The sequence below is a fragment of the Pongo pygmaeus genome, chromosome X (assembly GCF_028885625.2).
Source record: "Pongo pygmaeus isolate AG05252 chromosome X, NHGRI_mPonPyg2-v2.0_pri, whole genome shotgun sequence".
NCBI classification, from domain to species: Eukaryota; Metazoa; Chordata; class Mammalia; order Primates; family Hominidae; genus Pongo; species Pongo pygmaeus.
Genome location: NC_072396.2, coordinates 12,249,569 through 12,267,890, shown reverse-complemented (window position 1 = coordinate 12,267,890; position 18,322 = coordinate 12,249,569).

Genomic DNA, 18,322 nt, shown 5'->3' with positions numbered 1-18,322 from the left:
TCTCGAGCCTTGGTGTTCAGCTCCATCAGCTCCTTTAAGCACTTCTCGGTATTGGTTATTCTAGTTATACATTCTTATAAATTTTTTTCAAAGTTTTCAACTTCTTTGCCTTTGGTTTGAATATCCTCCCGTAGCTCGGAGTAATTTGATCGTCTGAAGCCTTCTTCTCTCAGCTCGTCAAAGTCATTCTCCATCCAGCTTTGTTCCGTTGCTGGTGAGGAACTGCGTTCCTTTGGAGGAGGAGAGGTACTCTGCTTTTTAGAGTTTCCAGTTTTTCTGCTCTGTTTTTTCCCCATCTTTGTGGTTTTATCTACTTTTGGTCTTGATGATGGTGATGTACAGATGGGTTTTTGGTGTGGATGTCCTTTCTGTTAGTTTTCCTTCTAACAGAAAGCACCCTCAGCTGCAGGTCTGTTGGAGTACCTGGCCGGCCGTGTGAGGTGTCAGTCTGCCCCTGCGGGGGGGTGCCTCCCAGTTAGGCTGCTCGGGGGTCAGGGGTCAGGGACCCACTTGAGGAGGCAGTCAGCCCGTTCTCAGATCTCCAGCTGCGTGCTGGGAGAACCACTGCTCTCCTCAAAGCTGTCAGACAGGGACATTTAAGTCTGCAGAGGTTACTGCTGTCTTTTTGTTTGTCTGTGCCCTGCCCCCAGAGGTGGAGCCTACAGAGGCAGGCAGGCCTCCTTGAGTTGTGGTGGGCTCCGCCCAGTTCAAGCTTCCCGGCTGCTTTGTTTACCTAAGCGAGCCTGGGCAATGGCAGGCGCCCCTCCCCCAGCCTTGCTGCCGACTTGCTGTTTGATCTCAGACTGCTGTGCTAGCAATCAGCGAGACTCCGTGGGCGTAGGACCCTCTGAGCCAGGTCTGGGCTATACTCTCCTGGGGCACCGTTTCCTAAGCCCGTCGGAAAGGCACAGTATTCGGGTGGGAGTGGCCCGATTTTCCAGGTGCCGTCTGTCACCCCTGGAAATGGAACTCCCTGACCCCTTGCGCTTCCCGAGTGAGGCAATGCCTCGCCCCCGCTTCGGCTGGCGCACGGTGCACTCACCCACTGACCTGCGCCCACTGTCTGGCACTCCCTAGTGAGATGAACACGGTACCTCAGATGGAAATGCAGAAATCACCCGTCTTCTGCGTCGCTCACGCTGGGAGCTGTAGACCGGAGCTGTTCCTATTCGGCCATCTTGGCTCCTCCCCCCCTACTTACTTTTTTAAATGAGACTTGAAAATACACTTCACAAAAGACTATAGATGGCCAATAAGAACATGAAAAGATACTCAGCAGCATTAGTCATCAGAAAATGCAAATTAAAACCACAAGATATTATTATAAACCCAATAAAATAGTTGAAACAAAAAGATTAGCATTAACAAATGTTAGCTAGGGTATGGAGCAACTGGAATTCTCATATATTGTTGGTGTGTGGAGGGGTGTAAAATGGTGAAATATATTTGGAAAATAGTTTGACGCTTTCTTATAAAGTTCCCATATTCTTACTCTTAAGTGTTTCCACTCCTAGATATTTCATTTCCAGTGGAAATAAAAATGTATGTCTACACAAAGACTTGTATGCAAATGTTCATAAGAACTTCATTCATAGTAGCCAAAAACAGGAAACACCCAAACTTCCATCAGCAAGGGAGTGGATAACCAAGTTGTAGTATATTCCTACAATGTTATATTACTCATCAACAAATAGGAACAAACCACTGATAGTTGCAACAACATGAATGAATCTCAAATCAGCATGTTCAGGGAACAAAGGCAGGCATGAAATAGCACATATTGCATGGCTCTATTTATACACATTTCTAGAACAAACAAAGCTTCTATAGTGACAAAAGCAAACTGGTTGTAGCTAGAGTTGGTGGTGGAGGAGTTAGGGGTAGAATTTGATGGGAAAGGGAAAAGAGAGAACTTTCTGGGAAGACAGAAATGTTCTATATCTTGATTGAGACCATGGGTACATACACTGTTGCTTCCACGTTTTACCCATTCCAAAATCTTTACAGGACAGTCAAGATTTTAAAATATAAGTTAGTTTTTTTCAAAGGCTCCAAATAAAGCAATACCTTAAGAAATTACTGCAACTGTTCTAACAGTGTGTTACTAATACTTTCTATAAAAAAGACAGGATGTAATAATAATAATAAGTTAATAGTTCATGCTGTTTCTATGGGTTCCACTAGCACAGAGAGTATAGAGGTTCAAGGTCACATGTGGAAGAGCAAACAGCATTCTTTACTGCTGTGCTACCCCTTTCAGGAGCCTTATACTCATCCAGGTAATTTCACTGCCCCCCATGGCATCTCACACCTGTGTTCTATCGCCACAGCTGTGCAGCTCTCCGTAGTCAGCTGTGGGGCTCTGTGTCCAGGTGGCTGGGTACCCCTCTGAAAATGAGATTGGTTCTGCTGCCCCCCTAGCATCTGCAGTGATTGCCTGAGGGGTCAGGCAATCTTAACCAGTCTTTCCACAGCACACAGGGGCTCTCGGTATCACATGTTCAGTCTCCTCTCCCTAGAACTGTGGCATATGTCTGTGAACTAGAATTGGGGGATAATTTGAGAATATGGAAGGAGCCATTCTTACAGTGGTTCCTCCATTCTGCCTTGTCCCAAACCTCCAGTCTGATTATTACTGGGCTCTGAACTGTGAAGTCTTGAAGCTCTGCCTTGTCCACCTTCAATCCTTTGGCCTTGCTGTGTGAAGTTCAGCTGCTTCCTCTGCAGCTTGGATGTAATAGACCACCCAATTCAGCACTCCTTTTTCCACCCTACAGATTTCAGCCCCGGATCCACGTACCAGCTCATCACCCAAACAGGCAAGCCCTTCCTTCTTCTCACTGTCCTTTCTTTCATTTTTTTGAGATGGGGTCTCACTCTGTCACTCAAGCTAGATTGCAGTGGTGCAATCATAGCTCACTGCAGCCTTGAACTCCTACCCTCAGGTGATCCTCCTACCTCAGCCTCCCAAGTAGTTGGGACTACCAGTGCACACCACCATGACCTGCTAATTTTTAAAAATTTTGTAGAGCTGGGATCTTGCTATGTTGCCCAGGCTGGTCTCAAACTCCTGGCCTCAAGCTATCAGCCCACCTCAGCCTCCCAAAGTGCTAGGATTACAGGTGAGAGCCACTGCACCAGGCCCCAACTGTCGAGTGCATCTTACTATGGATGCACTTGCTCCCAACAGCGGTAGAGAAATTATGTTTAATAAGTAGTAATACATTGATGAGAAAGCTAGACAGTTGAGAATAGTTTAAAAAACTAAAAGATTAACAAGTTTATATTATGCCAAATTTATAAATCAGTTCTTCATATTTGTAAATGTAGTTGAAAAAATCCTACCTCACATAAAACTTTGGGAAGGCAGGTCACACTGGAATTTTGATGCACTGAAATCATTTTTTCTCAGCTTGCTGTTTTGAGGTACATATATGAATGAAAAGTTTCTTTGAAATGCTACAGTTCAACACAGACACACTCAAACTTAGGAGATAGTAATAGATTTTCATAAATAAAGGGCAGAATTAGGAAGATGACAATCTTTTCTATTATCTGAGAGAAGCATTTTCTTTCAGATACATTTCCTGACCCTGAGCTAACTTACTATCTAAAAATAAAGTGGCCTTGTTTTGGTCTTCTACCCATCTATCCAAGGGTAGGAACCAACCTTAGCTTATAGCCAAACCCAAGTAGCACATCTTTATAGACTTAAATTTATTTTAAAAAATAATTTCTGCAAAATTAAGTATGCACCACACTTGAAAACACTGATCTCAAAGATAAACTTAGACAATCTGAAGACACTCTTTTGTCCCAAGCTGAAATGCAGCAGACTGAAGTACGATTTAGAAGCCTGGAACTATAATCCATTATTTTTCACCCTAGCCAGTACACTGTTAAAATGGAAAATCTGTCTAATCAATTACAGCAGCTGAGGTGGAATATTGCATAGCTTGTAATCTCTGAAGCTTAAAAGAAAATCTGTTTACAAAAATTCAGAGATACATCAAAATGACAAGGGGAATGAAAGTTCATTTTCAATTAACACCAACCAGAGTTTTAGAAACCTGTAACATCCTTATTCCCCTTCCTCTTACCTCTTCCGAGGTTGTCCAATTTGACCATAAACATGCCATGGAAACCGAATTGATGGAATGTTTACAAAACAGATGTGTTCACGGGATGCTAATAATGTATTTAAACCCAAGACCTACCTTTCCAAAGGGACATAAATTATAAGTGACAGAATACAAAGTACAAAAGAATGCATTAAAGTATATGCCACAGAGCAGACAAAATTGAGGAAGATATTATCTAGTCCGTATTTATTAAACATTCACTATATGAAAATTCCCAAATTTCTTCCAAAGAATATTCTTTCACTCTGCCGAATTATGTACTACTATCTGTTTAGAAAATGAGTCAGAAAGAAAAGTATAATATTTCACTCCACCTAGAATCAACAGGGGAGGAAACAAAAATATTCAAGATAAATAATGAATGAATGATAGAATATATATATATACACATATATATGCATATGTACATACACATATACATCTTAATAATGATGAAGTGTTTTTTCTCAACTTTTTTTTTTCTTTTTGAGACGGAGTCTCACTCCCTCAGTCACTGAGGCTGGAGCGCAGTGGCACAATCTCGGCTTCTTGCAAACTCTGCCTCCCAGGTTCAAGTGATTCTTCTGCCTCAGCCTCCCAGGTAGCTAGGACTAGAACACACCACCACACCCAGCTAATTTTTGTATTTTTAGTAGAGACAGGGTTTCTCCCTGTTGGTCAAGCTGGTCACAAACTCCTGGCCTCAAGCGATCCACCCGCCTCGGCCTCCCAAAATGCTGGGATTACAGGTATGAGCCACTGCACCCGGCCTCAACTTCTTTACAAATGAAATATGCTTGTGTCTTCCAATGGCAATTGCCCTCGATGAGGAACTCTGGTTTGCTAGTGGTATAGAGGTCTGATTGTTGTCAGTACTCTGTCATTCCTATTTATTTTCTTGTTTCGCTGTGTGAACATACCTTTGTCATAGTAAATACATGTTTTTGACCTATAACCCTTCACCCACTACACAGCAGGAAGATGATTCTTTTGGTAACCCATCCTCAGTTTTGTTATTGCCACTAAGTCAGTGGTTCTCGATCACGAGTTAGTCTGTACCCTTAGGGACATTTGGCAATGTCTGGAGATGTCTTGGATCGACACAACTGGGGAAGTGATGTTATTGGCATCTAGAGGACAGGGATTCTGCTAAATATCATACAGTGCACAGGCCAGTCCCCAGGACAAAGAATGATCTGGTTCAAAATATCAATAGTGCTGGGATCAAGAAACTCTGCTCTAGAGTTAGGTAGGACTAGGGCTACTGTGTGATTGACTCACTGCTGAGCCATTGTATTTTTGGATCTAAGATACAAATAGACTTATTTGTATTTGATTATTCGAACTCCCCAGTTTACGACACATATTCATCATTGGACTCTTCTCAGCCTTATTTTGTTCTACTTTTCTATTTCTTTTCCCCATTCCACCATTCTAATGTATTTGACGTATATCCTTTTATTTGTATGTGTCTTTGGGTAGCATTTGGGGGTGTGTTTGTGTACATGCATGTGTACATGTGTTACACACATGGTATTGGGCTCTAGACTCACACCATTTTGGCTTTTTTCACTCAGCATTGTTTCGAAGTAAAATAATTGCTCCATTGCTATGTGCAAATCGAGTATGTGCCTTCTAATTGCTAAAAGACACAGCAGTTTACTAATATACCACCCCCATCCCCATTGTCACAAGTGGTAGTGTTTCCAACACTCTACTCCTAAAAATGCCATGAAAAACAGCCTCAAAAATTTTCCTTATGTGTCTGTGTGAGAACTTCCCTGAGACATATATCCAGAAGAGAGTTCTCAGTGCTTTCTCAGATATTATCACAATTGACCTTCAAGCAATGATGTGAGACAGGCATCATTGTTTTCCAATAATGGGGAAGCTAAAGCTTAGCGAGATTACATAGGTTGCCCAAGGCCACATAGCAGAGTGGGGACTGACTGTCTGTATTTTCTGAAGCTCACATCTCACTTTCTCCTTAGACACCTCCAGATGCAAAAGAGACTGAAGCCCAGAGCAGAACTGGCACTGACAGCAGGGAAACATGGAGGGATTTGTATGAGGCTGTGCTCACATTCTAGAGCTATCTGCCTTTCCCTAGATGAGGTATTTTTCCTCTCCAGCATTTTATTACACCCCAGGATCTCTGGGACCAAATATCACAGGGACAACTGGACCCATGAGACTGAGGATGAGGAGGACCTGATGGCCTGAGCCACAGGCCCAAAGGAGATGTCACAGAGAAACCAAAAACTTCTCCAGGCATGTATCTTCACCATTCATTCTTTCACTCATTTTCACTATTAATTGATCGGCTACTATGTGTAGCACGCTTGTCAAGCAAAACCTATCATTCAAGGGATTGTGCTCGTATCTGTGACTCCATATTACAACCAGCTAGTGCCCTTGCTTCAATGGCTATCCAAGCCATCACACACATGATCCTTAGGGAAACCAGCAAGATGGCCATAGCCCTTAAATGCCAGAAGAGTTGGCAGCAGACGTGGGGCCAACTTCTCCCTTATGTCCCTGAGACCTCACTGCACAGGAATGTGTTGGAGATCTCTTGCGCCTAGGATCGTGATACATAGGTCACTAGGAAACCCTAGCAGCACCCTCCAAAGAACAGGGACGTTATAGTGTTTGAGGTCCCTACATTTGACTGAACACAGCTATTTGGTCCCAAACTAACATGCTAAGGGAACCAAAGGTTAAAAAGTCCTCTGCAGATGGAGGGAAGATTGTTAACCTATTGTATTTTCACATGTTTTAAAGTTGAATCATGTTTAGAGCTTTCAAAAGTGGATTTGGCTGTGTTATTTTGAACCCAAGAAGGCATAAGTGGGGGAGGAAGCCAGTGGAAACATCCCTAACCCAGAAATCCAGATACCTGGGCCTGGGTCTCAGCATGATAATTGATCCACTGTGTAACTGGGAGCAGCTCAGCTTCTCTGGGTCTCACTGAATTCCCCTGGGAAAGAGGTGAAGTTTCAGATTGTTTCAATGAGCCTTAAGGGTCAGTGAACGTCCCTCAAGGGCCACTCAGGATGGGAGTTGAGATGTTAGGAATGGGAGTTGCAGTATCTGCCCAATTTGACCACTTTGACCAAGTTTATATCTTGGCATTGCATATAAGAATTCATCTTTTTACAATGAGTTCTAACACAAAAGAAAGATTTTTAAAATGACTGATCACAACGACTTTAAAACTCTGCTTAGTGCTAGATATACTTTGCTTCTATGACTCATTTCATTTCTCTCAACCCCAAAGCTCTGGCTTCCCTTAACTTTCCCTTCTTCTAGAAAACCAATAAATTGAAAGAAAAAGAATCTTACAGTGGACAGGGCCAACTTCTCCATCAGGCCTGGAGAATCAGCCCAGGGCCAGAGCCCAGAATGTATTTAAAGACCCATGAAAATTTACTCTTAAAATTTTAATCTTTTCCAATCAGAAAAAAAGAATAATAATGTGTACATAATAATGAATCCAGCTCTGCTTACGTTTGTCTTTATGCCATAACAGCCATAAAATATAACTATTAGTATTTTTGGTGAAGGATGGACCCATGGAGGCAAAAGTACTTTCAGCCCACGAAGGCATCATCGGTTCTAATAGCAGGAAGTATGTGGTGTTTGGAGACAGCACAGATCTGGGTTCAGATTCCTGCTTTTAACATAGCTGCATGTGATTTATCTCTGTGTCTCTGTCTCCTGGTCTACTCAACAGGGACACAGATTACTCCAGGACTTGCTGGGAGGCTTAAGTGAGCATGCACATGATATCCTGGACCAGCAGGTGCTAAACTAATAGAGGTTTCTCCTATCCCCTCCTTTTCACACAAACCCCCAGCCAGGTGGCATGGACAAACATTTTAGGGGGCACTTAGCCAACATTTACTCCCTGGCTTGGACTTGAAACTTCTAAAACTTCCTGCCAAGTCATTCAGCTCTGCTTTGTTCTCTCCATACTAGGAATTAAACAGAACTCATGTAATGGTCTTATAATTACCTCCTGCTTCTGTACAGAAAAATCCCAATTTTCACTGAAATAAACTGAGGTAAATGAAACAGCCACAGCCTGGGCCTCATGCTTTGTCATCTGTATCTCCAAGAACTGAGAAGTAGCAAGACCTGATGATAGAAATAGCATTGACAGAACATATGGCTTGGTTGACATAAAAGATCTGTCCCAAGAAAGATGTAAATAAATCTAGTTTTCATAAATTGGATGATGTTTATCTTTTAAAAACACACACACTTTTACATTTAAATATGATTATTTGGACACTTAGGTTGCTTCCATATCTTGGCTATTTTGAACCGTGGTCCAATGGACAGATATCTCTTTGACATACGAATTTCAATCCCTTTGGATATATACCCAGAAGTGGGATTACTGGATCATATGGTACTTCTATTTTTAGTTTTCTGAGGAACCTCCATATTGTTTTCTATAATGCAAAAAGAAGGGTATTCTGCCATTTGCAACAACATGGATGAACCTGGAAGACATTATGCTACGTGAAATAAGCCAGACACAGAAAGACACCACAAGATGTCCCTTATGTATGGAATCTAGATAAGTCAAGCTCATAAAAGTAGAGAGTAGAATGGAAATTTCCAGGAGCTGAGATGGGGTTGAGTAGGCAAGGAAATGGGGAGAGGTTGGTGAAAGGATACATAATTTCAGTTAGACAGGAGGAATAGGTTTTAGTAATCTACTGTACGGCAAGGTGACTATAGTTAATAACAATGTGTTATATATTTCAAAATTACTAAAAGAGTATATTTTTAAAGTTCTCACCACAAAATAAGTATGTGAGGTGATGGATATGTTAGCTGGATTTAATCATTCCACAATATATACATATACATAACATCACATTGTACCCCATAGATATGTACATAATTAGTATTTGTCCATTAAAATATGATTATGTGCTGTTTTAATTAAAAAGAATATAACATTAGCAAAACCACTCCATGTTAAGAGCATACTAAAAATAAAACAGAACTTGCCCATGCCTATGTCCTGAATGGTAATGCCTAGGTTTTCTTCTAGGGTTTTTATGGTTTTAGGTCTAACGTTTAAGTCTTTAATCCATCTTGAATTAATTTTTGTATAAGGTGTAAGGAAGGGATCCAGTTTCAGCTTTCTACATATGGCTAGCCAGTTTTCCCAGCACCATTTATTAAATAGGGAATCCTTTCCCCATTGCTTGTTTTTCTCAGGTTTCTAAGATCAGATAGTTGTAGATATGCGGTGTTATTTCTGAGGGCTCTGTTCTGTTCCATTGATCTATATCTCTGTTTTGGGCATGTCTAAAACACCAAAAGCAATGGCAACAAAAGCCAAAATTGACAAATAGGATCTAATTAAACTAAAGAGCTTTTGCACAGCAAAGGAAACTAACATCAGAGTGAACAGGCAACCTACAAAATGGGAGAAAATTTTCGCAACCTACTCATCCGACAAAGGGCTAATATCCAGAATCTACAATGAACTCCAACAAATTTACAAGAAAAAAACCAACAGCCCCATCAAAAAGTGGGCAAAGGATATGAACAGACACTTCTCAAAAGAAGACATTTATGCAGCCAAAAGACACATGAAAAAATGCTCACCATCACTGGCCATCAGAGAAATGCAAACCAAAACCACAATGAGATACCATCTCACACCAGTTAGAATGGCAATCATTAAAAAGTCAGGAAGCAACAGGTGCTGGAGAGGATGTGGAGAAATAGGAACACTTTTACACTGTTGGTGGGACTGTAAACTAGTTCAACCATTGTGGAAGTCAGTGTGGCGATTCCTCAGGGATCTAGAACTAGAAATACCATTTGACCCAGCCATCCCATTACTGGGTATATACCCAAAGGACTATAAATCATGCTGCTATAAAGACACATGCACACGTATGTTTATCGCGGCACTATTCACAATAGCAAAGACTTGGAACCAACCCAAATGTCCAACAATGATAGACTGGATTAAGAAAATGTGGCACATATACACCATGGAATACTATGCAGCCATAAAAAATGATGAGTTCATGTCCTTTGTAGGGACATGGATGAAATTGGAAATCATCATTCTCAGTAAACTATCGCAAGAACAAAAAACCAAACACCACATGTTCTCACTCATAGATGGGAATTGAACAATGAGAACACATGGACACAGGAAGAGGAACATCACACTCTGGGGCCTGTTGTGGGGTGGGCGGGGGAGGGATAGCATTAGGAGATATACCTAATGCTAAATGACGAGTTACTGGGTGCAGCACACCAGCATGGCACATGTATACATATGTAACTAACCTGCACATTGTGCACATGTACCCTAAAACTTAAAGTATAGTAAAAAAATAAATAAATAAATAAATAATAATAATAAAAAATATGTAAAATAAAAAGAAAAAATGCAGAGATAACAAGCTGGGGAAAATATTTGCATCACTTTGATTTATAGACCAAGAGTTATTTTTCTCTATTAAGAGCTCATATAAATAAATAAATAAATAAATAAATATTAAAAAAAAAACAGAACTGACATGATGCTTTAAAGGTATGAATGTAATATAAAGAACTCTGTGTCTCAAAGTGAACTAGAATCCACTTTAGAAACTGTGGGGAATATGTGTGCATATTTCTGTGTGCATAGACAGAAAGACATTTTTATATATTATGTATGTATATAATATACAAAAAATCAGAATTAATAAAGAATAGAACAATAATGTATACAATATATACATGTATGTAATCTTGGGTCTTGGGTAGCTGACCTTTCTGGGCAGGTCCTGCGAACGTCTGGCACACAAACTTAGGCTTCCAGTGCCAACCTTCCAATGACCTAACCCTCGACTCAGCTTCTGTCATGCTATAACATAAAATGAAAGCTCACAAAGGGCAGGGGGTCCAACACATACACAGCGAAAAGCCCTGACTTCAGTGCTCCTTTCTGTGGAACCCTGGAATTGTGAGGTGCCCGTGCTTCTCATCTCGAGTCAATCCTGAACTCATAAGTCCACCCTTTCCCTAATACTCTTTCCCTATACTTTATAACATATAATTTATCTAAAATTCTAATGGGTGACCCAGAGACAGTCAAAGGAACCACCTGAGTGACCGCTGTAAGCTGTATGTTGGTAGTGATCATTGCTGGGTGGTAAGTCTATAGGCAATGGCTAATTTTTCCTTCCTACTTTTCTGACTTTCCAAATTTTCTACCTTACCCTTAGAATGCAGGAGCTGGGACGGGGGATAGTTATTATCTAAAATGAACTTGAGACTGCCCAAAGAGGAGCCCTTCAAAAGAAACTAATCTGCTTGGTGATTTGGTCCGGAACTAACCACTGGTTCCTTTAGAGATGTAATCTACAAGACACTGATTGTAAAGGAAATCTAATCTCTGTTCTCAATTTATCACCCTAAAAGTTGCTAAAAGAGAAACAAGTCCATGTCTCTTTAGTTTAGAGAATGACAGTCTCCGCTACAAAAGATAATTTCTTGGAAAACATCTTGTTGCTTCTTTACAAGGTTCTTTTCCCTCCAGGACCTTCAGGGAAAGCTATTCTTGTGAGAAATAATAAATCAAGCTAAATAAAATATGGCCTAAAAAAAGATTTACACTTCCATTTACGAGAATGGGTAGTGGCAGTAGATGGATCAAAGTCGCCTCATTTAATTCACGGTCCTAACAAGGGTGGTTATCTGGGTTTCCAGCCTATGAGAAATAAAAGATGTGAAATGGGAAAGGGATGGAAAGAGAAGGTTTGAAGAAGTGGACTGCAAGGCTGGCAGCAGTGAGCAGACAAAAATGCCTGCCTGATTCAGAGGGTAATACTCTTGATGATGGCTCAAGAGATACTTAAAAAGTAGATATAAACAAAATTTGTGGGGTACTATCAGATCAGACTAAAAACAAAAGTTGAATTTTCTGGTTGTGTTTTATGAGCAGTGCCTGGCACACAGTTGGCACTTTACAGATGTTTGTAAAGCATAAATATCACGCAGCCCTAACAAGGGGTAAAGTGAAATGGCCACACAGGCATGGCTGTGCCAGTAGAAATTGAGTTTTTTCTTTTTGGAACGTAATTTAGAAAAATGCCCATAGCTTTGGATTCAGTAAATTTTAGGAATCTGATCTAAGGAAATAATCTTAAAGTAAAAAAAACAAAAAGCCTTATGTAAAAATATTTTAAATTGATTGGCTATTAGCAGTAACACTGGAAAAAATCAAATTTCCAACAAAGAAGAATAGTTAAATAAGCTTAGTGGAATATTACATAACAGATAATATATATTCAGGATAACCTATAAAAGTATTTTTAATGCTTTAAAATGTTTAAATTTTTCTATCCATCTATTATGTGTATATATATGTGTGTACAAAAGCATATATAGTCTGATTATAATTTAATCATTGAAAGAGTAAGCATTATTTTCTATGCTAACTGTACTACAGGGTAATCAAATATTTGTTAAAAAAAAGTTTCTCTTTATAGAAGTATTCTAGCTGGTAAATGATGATTGAATGAATGAGGTAGAGTAACACTAAATTAATTATCATTACTGAATAACAAATTACCCCCAAACATAGAAGCTTAAAACAACACACTTTCCATGGGTCAAGAATTCAGCAGTGGCTGAGCAAGGAGTTTCGGCTCAGGATGGTTCAGGAGCTGCAATCAAGATGACAGCTGGGGCTGCAGCTACCTGAAGGTCTGACTTACAACCTCACTCATACAGCTACTGGCAGGAGGCCTCAGTTCTTCTCCATGTAGTCCTCATGGCTTGGCTGCTGGCTTTGCCCAGAGTAAGTGGCCAAGAGAGAGAGGAGTAGAAGCTATGCTGCCTTTTATGACCTACCCTCACAAGTGATATAACAGCATTTCTGTTATGTTCTACTGGTCATGCAGACCAACCCTGAAACAGTGCAGGAGGACATTACATGAAGCCGTGAATCCCAGGAGCCAGGGAGCACTGGGGGCCTCTTCAAGGCTGGCTACTGCAAACACCATTTATCAACCCTCAATGAATTAACTGATCTACACTATAATCATCAACGGCCACTGACATCACAACAAGAGAGACAACCAGGCATGAAGTGCCACTGATGGAAGTAACAACAACAGCTATGAAGTAGTCCTGTGAAAAAAAATGAACTTGAATCTGATTAAGTCTCTGGTTCTACATACTAATATACAAGAACTGGAGGGGACAAAGGAACATGTTAACCAATACCATGTAAATGCAGCTTCCATGTGAGTGCAATACCATGTAAATGCAAGTCCAGACTGTGAGCAGTTTTATAAGACAAAGAACTAATTTCTTGATTAAAAAAATTGCAAGGGATAAATGAGAGAGAGAGAGAGAGAGAAAACCTACAGATTGAAAGAGACTAAAGGACATTTCAATAATTGTAACATTTAAACATTATTTCAATCCTAATCCAAACAACTAAATTTTGAAAAACATGACTAAGCATATAAATAGAAGGGAGAAACTTTAAAGCATACAAAAACAAAATACAACATTCTGTAATCATTCATTGTAACGGAAAGAATAATTCCACACATATAATATCTTAAGAAAATATTATAGTAAGAATGTTTCTATGTTTCCTCATTCATTTATCCATACAGTTAATAAATGCTTACTGAGTACCCAACGTGACTAAGGCATGCAGTAAGTATCCTAGCAAATATAGAAAAGGTTATGTAATACTTGATACCCAGTGTTCAAGAAGGCAGCCAAGTATAAGCTGCATTTTTGAAAGTTGGTATTAAAAAATGATTCAGCCTCAGTAACTAAAATGTGACTTGGGCAGAAGACATCAAATAAATTTTCAAGGCCGGGCACAGTGGCTCATGCCTGTAATCCCAGCACTTTGGGAGGCCGAGGCAGGTAGATTGCTTGAAGCCAGGAGTTCAAGACCAGCCTGGCCAACATGGCAAAACCCCATCCCTACTAAAAATACAAAACTTAACCAGGCATCATGATGCGTGCCTGTAATCCCAGCTACTCAGTAGGCTGAGGCAGGAGAATCACTTGAACCCGGGAGGCAGAGGTTACAGTGAGCCGAGATCGCACCACTGTATTCCCGCCTGGGTGACAGGGCGAGACTGTTTAAAAAAAAAAAAAAAAGTCATACCTCCCTTGTGTTAATTTTATAATTGACATTTTAAAAACACTTCACCACTTTTCATTAATGATGATCATGCTTGCCCTAACCCCACAAGCTTTTAGTGGCAAAGTAGATCTATCTATTTTTCTTCAGTGTGATTAGATACTCATATTTCCATAGCATTTTTGAAATTTGAGATGTGATTGAAATATTACAAAATTCTCTCCTTGAAAGTATACAGTTGGGCAGTTTTTATTTTTATTGATTTATTGAGACAGAGTTTTGCTCTTGTTGCCCAGGCTGGAATGCAATGGCGTGATCTCAGCTCACTGCAAACTCCACCTCCCAGGTTCAAGCGATTCTCCTGCCTCAGCTTCTGGAGTAGCTGGGATTACAGGTGCCTACCACCATGCCTGGCTAATTTTTTGTATTTTTAGTTGAGACGGGGTTTCACCATGTTGACCAGGCTGGTCTTAAACTCCTGACCTCAGGTGATCCACCTGCCTCGGACTCCCAAAGGGCTGGGATTACAGGCATGAGGCATCGTGCCCAGCCAGCAGTTTTTAGTGTATTCACAAAGTTGTGCAACTATCAACACTATCAAATTCTCGAGCAATTTCATCACTGAAGTAACAATACTTCAGTTAGAGCAGCCCAGGCATGGATTATTTATCAAACTGACCGTGATGAAGCCCATTAGGAACAAAGGGATCTGAAAACACGTACTCAAGCTGACTGAAGGCCAAGCCATGATTCCAGCAAGTCCCCAGCAAAAAGAGTGTGATTGCCACTAATTTCCAGGTATTATTTGTATAATGCTGTCTTAAATAATTTCATATTTTAAGTTGACTACAATATGCTCAGATGCTCTTTGCTTGACTTGATCAAAGTACACAACTCACTGAAAATGTTGTTCGCAATATCATTCTATCTGCATATACTGATAGCAAGCCAATTTTGCAGTACATCACAGGAATAGGTGGTAGATTTGGTTTACTTAGGTGTAGAAAATCTTGGAAACAGGAAAGTATCCTCAGGAAAACAGTATCCTTAAGATGATCACTTACAATGAGACCTTAAAGATAAAATAATTCATTTCAAGTTGCTGGGCGCGGTCACTCACACCTGTAATTCCAGCACTTTGGGAGGCCGAGGTGGATGGATCACAAGGTCAGGAGTTCAAGACCAGCCTGGCCAAGATAGTGAAACCCCATCTCTACTAAAAATACAAAAATTAGCCGGGCATGGTGGCAGGTGCCTGGAATCCCAGCTACTCAGGAGGCCGAAGCAGAGAATTGCTTGAACCCGGGCAGCAGAGGTTGCAGTGAGCCGAGATGGCGCCACTGCACTCCAGCCTGGGTGACAGAGTGAGACTCTGTCTCAAAAATAATAAATAAAAATAAAAAATAAAAGTATGAACAGTCTCTTAGAAGAATAATTTTTCAAAAAGACATACTGTGAAGTGTCCATGGAAAGCATATAGATGCTTCTACAAAGGCAAGTAGGTTGAGAAGTGAATGGCATGTCCTAAACAGCTCATTTTCCACCTGCCAAGGCCTGGATCCTCACTAGCTGGTAATTTACACAGTAATCTAGGAAACAGAAATAAAATAACTGTCATTTCTAAGTCTTCAACAAACTATTACTGGCATTTTCAAACTACTCTATGCCTTTTAGAAAATATAGGAAAAGGGGTGTTCTGTTTCACAGTTGATCCTTGCCTGCCCTCTCAAGCCTGAATCACCAACACTAGCCATCAGCCAGACAAGCATATTTAGTGTCTCAATTTCGGTATCTGTAAAGAAGATATTTCAACAGATGGTGGAAAAGGAACTAGGACAAGAACCAAAGGACACAATTCCGAAAGGAAACTTAGAGAAACAAACCCAATGCCTGGTAACTTCATATGTACAAAACAGTGTCAATCAGCTAGCTGGTTGATGAAACAGAATAAGGTCTGTGTGCATTGCTTTGGATTGATTTTCCTTAAGAGAAGCATAAAAGAAAAATTGCCCCTCTCAGATACGTAGGCTCCAGGCTGGGTTCTAGAAGCCTGGTCCCATCAAGTCAGAGGGGAGGAGCCAGTGCTCAGGCTGAGTGCTCAGGAGTGGAGGAACACATCACAAAATGAAAGGTTAATACAAAGGAAACATCCATTTAGAAGAGTTAGGAATAGATTCTATTTCTTTTTATTTTCTTTTTGAGCCATTTCCTGGAGAGACTTATAGGGGTACAGAGAAAACTTCCCCTTCGCCCTCTAAAGGTTCGCTGAAAACCAGCTGACAAAAGGCAAATTAATAAAGGAAAAGGCATGCAATAGTTTATTGTAATGTGCATAGCATGGGGGAAACACAGGAGAATGATTACCCTCTGACCGACAGCAGCACAGAAGCCCATATGCCCTTTTGCATAGGGGACGGAGAGATGGCTCTCCTGTCAGGTTCAAATCAGCCTCGTTGTGCTAACTGAGGCCAGGAGGTTTCACACTGAGTCGGTGGCCAATTAAATGCTGATGAATCCATGGTTTATTGTGAGGCTTTCACATGCCTACAATCATGCAAATATATTCAACACACAAGGGCACTAGTAAGAGAGAGAGGAGGGTCGTAGCTTGATTAGCTTCGGAGGCCAGCATGCTGACTGACAATCCGGCAGGTCCTGTTATTTTTTCCTGGGTCGGGGTTGGAGCGGGGGTCACTGTCACTGCTCTTCTCCCAGCAGACCTTCCTACAGCCCCTGCCGATGGAACAGAGGCCTCAGAGTTGCCACGTGCAGAGCTTCTGCTGGCATCTTGACCGTGGTCAGTTTCTTTGTGGTTTTTATGGCCTTCCATGGCCATGATCTCAGCCACCTTTTGGCTTCACTCGCTTGTCAGGTCTCAGCAGTGCCTGGCCACAGCAGGTGACATCTTCCATACATATGCTTATCACTCTGAGGGGTCAGCAATTTCACTGTAGGCTGAGTCATTTGTCATAAGTGACACCATTTTGAGACATTTAGGATCAAGAAACATTATTATATATCATCGGGGAATTTAGACAATTATTTTCAGGGGCAGTAAACCATTAGGGAGAATAAATGGACTGTGGAGGTGAGAAACAGACACTAAGAAAGGTGAGAGGTGGAGGTGCACAGGAAGAAAGGTTGTCTTATTATGCAGATGGAGTCTTCCAGGTCATCTTTCTGAGCTGCCCTCAGAAGAATAGATGAAAACTCTGTCTGGGTCTGGTGCTGACTCCCAGTTTTTTCTCTTCATAGATGGTTGATCTTTCCTAGATATTTGATGAGATCCCTAGGGAGGCGGTTTAAGACAATTACATTTCTTTTGGAAAGATGCTTTCTTAGTGAGATAAGAAAATTCCAGAGACAGTCCCTCCCAGAGCTTGGGGGACAAGAGGGAGGCGGGGGAGACAAGACAAGGTAAGAGGGACCTTGATTCTGACACCTCTCTGTATGTCAAAGCACCAGTCTTGGGGTATTGCTTTCTGAGCCTCAACAGACTCATGTCAGGCAGAGGAGCTGAGAGAACTTCTATGGCAGGAGTAGGAGGAGCTCAGGCAACAACTGCTATTCTAGTGATGTATAAATTTTCAGTCTAAAGCAGTTCACATGTTGTCTGTGTGAAGCAATGAACACTGAATGCCCAGAGCTATTTTAACACATGAGCTATATGGACAAGGATACACAAGAGAAGTTAATCAAGTCCCTTCACACTTACCAAATAGGTACTTTGTAAAAGCAACTCTCCAGAGAGACGTGGGTTTTCTCACAATTTCCCCCAGGGAGCACATTGGGCCACGCACCTCCCTCCAAACCTCTGCTGCACCATCTCAGGAAGCAGAGGCCTGGAACTGTGCCTGAAACTCCTTCACTCTGCAGGTGCGTGGTGACAGCCTGGCCCGGGTGGCAGGCTGGAAAATACGACGACACAACCACAAAGGCAGCATTTTCACACTAGCTTTTACAGACTGTTAGTACCTGTCATTCAACATTAGAGAAAAACAAAGCCCAGAGGGCAGCAAGATGAGAAGTATTTCTATGCTGGTGTCTCATTTGC